This window comes from Vulpes lagopus, unplaced genomic scaffold (assembly GCF_018345385.1).
Source record: "Vulpes lagopus strain Blue_001 unplaced genomic scaffold, ASM1834538v1 ctg266, whole genome shotgun sequence".
Lineage (NCBI taxonomy): Eukaryota > Metazoa > Chordata > Mammalia > Carnivora > Canidae > Vulpes > Vulpes lagopus.
Window position 1 is genome coordinate 22780 of NW_024570692.1, and position 7593 is coordinate 30372.

Genomic DNA, 7593 nt, shown 5'->3' on the forward strand with positions numbered 1-7593 from the left:
ATGAGCACTCAGGAAGGAAATTCAGGACATGACTCCCTTATCAGGAGCATCCAAAAAACAAAATAATTAGACTGAACCAAGGGACTGCAAGACTTGTACACTGAAAATTACAAGACTTTGGGAGGACTTCCTGGGCTCGTGGGGTCGGAGCCTTCATCTTGTTAAAATGTCCACAGTTCCAGAAGCCACCCGCAGTTCCAATGTCATTCCTATCAAAATCATGGTGGCCGATTTTAGAAATAGAAAAAGCACTCCTAACATTTGTCCGCCCCCACAAATGACCCTGGACAGCAAATCAGTGTTGGAGAAGCAGGACAGAGCTGGACGCAGCACTTTCTTATTTCAAACGATGTCACAGAGACACAGGATAAAGCAGTGTGGTTCTCGGGCCCCTGGCTGTCTCCGTTGGTTAAGCATCTGACTCTTGACCTCACCCCTGGTCTTGATCTTGGGGTCATAAGTACTAGGCCTGTGCTGGGCTGTGGACGAGGAATGGAGCCTACTTAAACAAACCAAACCCACAGGGGTGTGGTTCTGGCATTGCTGAAGGAGCAGAATAGAGAGCCTGGAAGAAAATGCACTCTGATACAGTCAACTGATTTTTTAAACTTAATTTAATTTAAACCCAATTAATTAACAGTATAGTGTATTATACTTTCAGAGATAGACTTCAGGGATTCACCAGTTGGAGATAACACCAGTGCTCATGACATCACGTGCCCTCCTTCATGCCCGTCTACCAGTTACCCTGTCCCTCCACTTCCCTCCCCTCCAGCGACCCTCAGTTTGTTTCCTGTGATGGAGTCTCTTTTTCCTCCATCTCTGTTTTCATCTTATTTGTTTTTCCTTCCCTTCACAGATGTCCATCTGCTTTGCTTCTTTAATTTCACCTATGAATGACACCATACGGCCATTTTCTTTCCTGACTGACTGATTTCGCTTAACATGATCCCTCTAGTTCTATCCACGTCATTGCAAATGGCAAGATTTCCTTCTCTTTGATAGCTGAGTAACATTCCTATCATCTATCTATCTATCATCTATTACCATCATCTATCTCCCATCCTCTTTATCCATCATCTGTCTGAAGGCACCGAGGCTCCTCTCACAGTGTGGCTACTGTGGACCCGCCTGCTGTGGACATTGGGGTGCAGTTGTCCCGGAGTCTCACTGCATCTGTATCTTCGGAGTGAGCTCCAGGCCGAGCACCTGCTGGTCGCAGGGCGGCTCTATTTGTAACTTCCTGAGGAGCCTCCACACTGTTTCCAGGGTGGCTGCACCAGCCCGCGGTCCTGCCCACAGTGGAAGAGGGTTGAGTGGGTTTGGTAGGACGTGGTAAAAGTCTGGTCCACATTTCATTTTGCGTCCTGTGGGCTCCAATTCATCGTCCTTAAGTATTTCTGAGAAAGCCGGGTGTTGGGCTCCGTTTCAGTGAGACGTTTCCGAAGCTCACAGGCCTCAGCTGGAGCCTGGAAGGAGGCAGGTGTGGCCCCGGGCGCAGGGACACCACCTCCTGCACGGCCTCTTGCAGTGCCTAAGCGTCCCGCAGGGGGCGCCCGACCCCAGAACCCACCCAAGGATCGCGCATGCGCAGTAAGCCTTGTCCTCTTGCACTAACAGGAGCCAGCCTGTGCTTGGGAGGCCTGAGGAGGAGGTGGGGTCGCATCCACGCTGATGAGCCGCAGCCTCCTCAGGACCCGCAGTGAGGCTTCAGGAGGACATTGGGCCACGTTCACGCTGTCAGGAGCCCCGGTCTCCTCAGGACCCGCGGTGAGGCTTCAGGAAGATGTGGGCCAACATCCACGCAGACAGGAGCCCCTGGGCCGCCTCAGGAACCGCGGGGAGGCTTCAGGAAGATGTGGTGCCGCGTCCACTCTGGCAGGAGCTCCCAGGCCCCTCAGTACATAAGTTGAGGCTTCTGGAACCTGGGGGCCACATCCACGGTGACAGGAACCCCGGCTTCCTCAGAACACAGGGTGACGTTTTGGGAGGACGTGGGGCCACATCCACACAACCAGACGCTGACTTCCTCAGGACCCACTGTGAAGGTTTGGGAAGATTTGGGGCCACGTCCATGCTGACAGGAGCCCCCAGCCTCCTCAGGTCTTATGGTGAGGCTTGAGGAAAATGTGGGGCCACGTCAACACTGACAGGACCCCCGTCCTCCTCAGGACCTGCACTTTGGCTTTGGGACATATGGGGCTGTGTCTATGCTGATAGGAGTCTACAGCCTCCTCAGGACCCGCGGTGAGTTTCCGGGGGGACGTGGGGCCATGTCCAGGCTGACAGGAGCCTCCAGCCTCCTGAGGACCTGCTGGGAGGCTTCCAGAGGATGTGAGACCTAGTCCACAGTGACAGGAGACCCGGTGTCCACAGGACCCCACTGACTATGACTCAGGAACACGTGAGGCTGCGTCTGCGCTCACAGGAGCCCGGCTTCCTCAGGACCCCCTAGAGGACTCTGGAGGCGCCGTTGGGGGCCACGTCCACATCAGAAGGGACTCCTCAGAACCACAGGGTAAGTGAATGGGTAGAATGAATGGTAGGGTCAGGGGAGGGGAGACAGTTGGTGGTTAGGTTTCGTTAGATGTTAGGGGTTAGTGTTTATGCTTATGGTTACGGATTAGAGGTTAGGGTGAGGGATAATTGTAAGGGTCAGTGGTTAGGAGTTAGGATGGGGGTTAGGGATTAGGCATAGGGTTTCGGGTTAGGGACAGGGTTTAGAGTTAGGGTTAGGGTTTAGGCTTTAGGGATTAGGGCAGGAGGTTAGGAGTTGGGGTTAGGGTTATGGTTAGAGTTAGGGTTGGGCTTAGGTTTGCAGTTAGGGTTAGGGGTTAGGGTGTGAGTTAGGGTTGGGGTTAAGGTTAGGGGTTAGGGTTAAAGTTGGGGCTAGGTTTAGGGTTAGGGCAAGGGTTCGGATTAGGATAGGGGTTTGGGGTAGTGTTAGGGTTAGTGTTTAGTTAGGGGTTATGGTTGGGGTTAGGTCAGGGTCAGGGTCAGGGTACGGTTTTGGAAAAGGGTAAGAGATAGGGTTAGGGAGTGGCTTAGGAGTTAGTTTTAGGGTACAGGTTAGGGTACAGTTTGGGGTATGAGATAGCATTAGTATTAGAGGGTTAGGGTTAGGGTAAAGATTAGGAATCTAAGATTAGGAATAGCATTTGAGTACATTAAGTTAAGGTTAGGGTTAGGAGTTAGGGTGAGGGTTGGCAGGAAGATTCAGTGAATGTGTTTCAGTCTTGGGGTTTGTGTTTGGTTTTTGATTAGTGATAGGTCTTGTTCAAGGGTTAGGTTAACATTAGGCTTAAGCGTAGGGTTAGGGTTATGGCTGTGTATGGTTAGAGTTTGAGGCTTGGCATGTGCCTGCACTGGGACTCGTAGTATCTTGGGCAGTTTAGTTTTATGCACTCTATTGAGGTTTTGGGTTCAAAGATAGCCTGACTCCACCAAGTCAGTGGCCTCCCCAGAGCATCAAAATCCAGGCTTCTGCTGGGGTCAGAAAAGACATGGCACGCTTCTCCTGAGCTGAGCTAAGGAGGGGACTTGTGGCTCTAAATACTCTTTATGTGGATTTTCAGTTGCCTTTCTGATTTTATCTCTTGTGCGCACATATTTCATCAATACTACCAATTATTATTTTAGAGTTTTACTTGTAATCCTGTTTGTAAACACAGTATGATATAGTTTCAGGTCTACCACATAGTGATTCAACCCTTGGATACAACGCCTGGTACTGGTCACAGGTGCCCTCCACTATCCCCATCCCCTGATTCCCCATCCCCCTCACCTTCCTCTGGTATTTATTAGTTTATTCTCTGTGGTTAAGAGTGTGTTTCTTGGTTTGCTTCTCTCATCCACCCCCTCCGCCCCTTTGTTTGGTTTCTTAAAATTCACATGTGAATGCAATTGTATGGTATTTGGTAACTGTCTTTCTCTGACTGAATGAGTTCATTTAGCATAAGTCCTTTCCACTTCTCCCACGTCATTGTAAATGGCTTCATTTCATCCCTTCTGACGACCGAGTGATGTCGTAGTGTGTATATTTACCACATCGTCTCTGCCCATTCATCTGTCGATGGACATCTGGGCTGTATGCACAGTTTGGCTGTTGTTGATAACGCTGCTACAAACAGTGGGCTGCGTGTCCCTCTTTGAATCTACTAAACTACTTTTGTATCCTCGCGGTAAATACCTAGCTGTGCAATTTTGGAATCGTAGGGTAGCTCTATTTTTAACTTCTTGAGGACCCTCCACACTGTTTTCCACAGTGGCTGCACCTGTTCACATGCCCACCAGGAGTGTAAGGGGGCTCCCCCTTCTCCATAGCCTCACCAACACCTGTTGTTTCTTGTGTTGTTGATTTTAGCCATTCTGACGGCTGTCAGGTGACATCTCATTGTGGTTTTGGTTTGCATTTCCCTGATGATAGGTGACGCTGAGTGTCTTTCCGTGTGTCTGGCGGCCATCTGGATGTCCTGTCAGAGACAAAGTCCATTCATGTCTTCTGCCCATCTGCAGTTGGATAATTTGTCTTTAGGTTGCTGAGATTTATATTTGCTTTATATATTTTGGATACTAACTCTTTATTGGATGTGTTGTTTACAAATATCTCCTCTCATTTTGTATGTTGCCTTTTAGCTGTGGTTGTTTCCTTCACTTTGCGGATGCTTTTCAATTTGATGAAGTCCCAATAGTATTTTTGCTTTTGTTTCCCTCGCCTCAGAGGCATATCTAGAAAGAAGATCCAATGGCCAATGTCAAAGACATTGCTGCCTATCTTTTCTTCTTTTTCTTCTTTTCTAAATGTGAGAAAAGGTCTCACATTGTCAGCGAGTGGTCTGTGCGGGGTCTGGGGATGGGCCATGGGGCTGATTGTCAGATGCGCATGTGCCTGGGAGATGCACCTGTGGAGTCAGAGGCGGCGTGGGCGTCAGCGCCTCTGGCCTCCAGCGGGCGGCGCTGTGCTGCTATCTGATACTCAGCGCTGCAGGGCGTGATGCGGGTTGGTCCTCTGGCTCTGGGGCTGATCATCCCGTCCCCCAGTCAGCAGGGGCTTTCCTTTTCTCTGTGAGAAAAGGTCTCACATTTAGGTCTTTAATCTATTTTGAATTTATTTTTTATATACATGGTGTAAGAAAGTGGTCCAGTTTCATTCTTCTGCATGTGGCTGCCCGGTTTTCCCAACACAATTTGTTATTATCCTGGGGTCAGGATTAGGGTTTGTTGAAGAGACTGTCTTTTTGCCATTGGATATTCTTTCCTGCTTTGTTGAAGATTAAGCGATCATAGAGTTATAGGTTTGTATCTTGTTTCAGCTTTCCATTCTGTTCTATTGATCTAAGCATCTCCTGTTGGGAGATTTTTGATTGCTAATTCAATTTCTTTGCTGGTTATCTGTCTGTTCAAGTTTCTTATTTCTTCCTTTTCCATTTTTGCTATGTTATATATTTCTAGGAAGGAATGGATCTATTTCTTCCAGGTTGTAGGTTGCTGGCATATAATTTTTCATAATGTTCTCTTATAATCGTGTATTTCTCTAGTGTTAGTTCTTTTTTTTCTAGTATTGGTTGTTATTTCTCTTTTCTCATTTGTGATTTTATTTGGGTCCTTTCTCATCTTTTTATCTTTTTTCTTTTGTAAAGATTTTATTTATGTATTCATGAGAGACACAGAGAGGCAGAGGTATAGGCAGAGGGAAAATGAGGCTCCATTCAGGGAGCCTGATGTGGGACTTGATCCCCCGGGACCCTGGGATCATGACCCGAGCCAAAGCAGATGCTCAACCCCTGAGCCACCCAGGCATCCCAGATCATGTTTTTTAAGCCACTGTGATACCCTATATCTTTTGATTGGAGCATTTAGTCTATCAGCATTCAGAGTGATTACTGAAAGATATAAACTTAGTGCCTTTGTGTTACCAGTAGAGTTGGTGTTTTTGGTGACGTTCTCTGGTCCTTTCTAGTCTTTGTTGCTTTTGGTCTCTTTTTTTCCCCCACTAGAAGAGTCCCTCTTAAAATTCCTTACTGGACTGGTTTAGTGGTCATGAACTCCTTTATTTTTTGCCTGTCTTGGAAACTCTTTATCTCTCATTCTATGCTGAATGACAGCCTTGCTGAAGAAAGAATTCTTACAAATTGAACTCCAATTAAAAAAAAATTAAAAACAATAAATTTTTGCTATTACGATTGAGGAAAATGGCATTTTTTGTTCAGAAATTTTTAATTTCTTCCTTGTGAGATTAAATAAGTTTTGATGATTATTCTTAAAAAAAACAGAAGAAAGAATTCTTGGCTGCATACTTTTCCCATTCAGCATATTGAATATTTCCTTCCAACTTCCTTCTGGCTTGCCAAGTTTGTGAACAGATCTGCTGCAAACTGATTCATCCTCCCTTGTAGGTAAGGACTACCCCACCCACAGCCCCACCTCCACTGCTTTCAGGATTCTTTTCTCGTCTGTGTATTTTGTGACTTTGACTCGGATGTGCCTGGGTGATGGTCAGCTTCTGTTGAATTTATTGGGAGTTCTCTGTCTCTCGATTTCAGTGTCTGTGTCCTTCCTCAGGTTATAGAAGTTTACATAATTCGTTCAAATAAAACTTCTGCACCCTTTTCTTCTGAGTCTCCGATGATATGAATGTTATTGTTTTAATAAGTGGCTGAGTTCCCTCAGTCTCCCTCTGTGGTCCATAACCTTTCTTGGGACTGCATCTCAGTTATAGCATTTTTAACGTTGGCCTGACTAGATTTTAGTTCTTTTATTTCTACGGTAAGGGATTCTCTAGTTTTCTTCTGTGCTCTTTTTCCAGCCCAGCTGCTATCTTTATAATCATTGTTTTTAACTCTAGTTAGATATCCTATATGCATATTGATGCACTTCCTGGCTCTGAGTACTACCTCATGTTATTTTATGGAGGTGAATTTCTCCATCTCATTATTTTTTCCAGAAAAGAAAGAAGGAAGAAAAAGAAAAACCAAGAAAACCAATAACAACTGCCCTCCCTCCCCAAACAAACAGCAGATTATTTTGGCCTGCTAGTTAAAAGGTAATGTAAATTTCAGCTCTTCTTCTCAGGGGCCTTAAGTATTTCTGGGGAAGCCGGGTGTTGGGCCCCGTTTCAGTGAGACGTTTCCGAAGCTAACAGGCCTCAGCTGGAGCCTGGAAGGAGGCAGGTGCGGCCTCGGCGCAGGCAGGCTGCCTCCTGCAAGGCCTCCTGCAGCGCCTGAGCGTCCCACAGGGGGCGCCTGAGCCCAGGTCCCGCACAGGGAGCCCGCATGCGCAGTAGGTCTCATCCGCCTGCACAAACAGGAGCCTGCCTGTGCTGGGGAGGCCTGAGGACGATGTGGGGACGCGTCCACGCTGATGAGCTGCAGCCTCCTCAGGACCCGCGGGGAGTCTTCAGGGGGATATTGGGCGGCAATCACGCTGACAGGAACCGTGGTCTCCTTAGGACCCGCGGCGTGGCTTCAGGAAGATATGGGCCAACATCCACGCAGACAGGAGCCCCTGGACCACCTCAGGAACCATGGGGAGGCTTCAGGAAGATGTGGTGCCACCTCCACTCTGGCAGGAGCTCCCAGGCCCCTCAGATAAAAG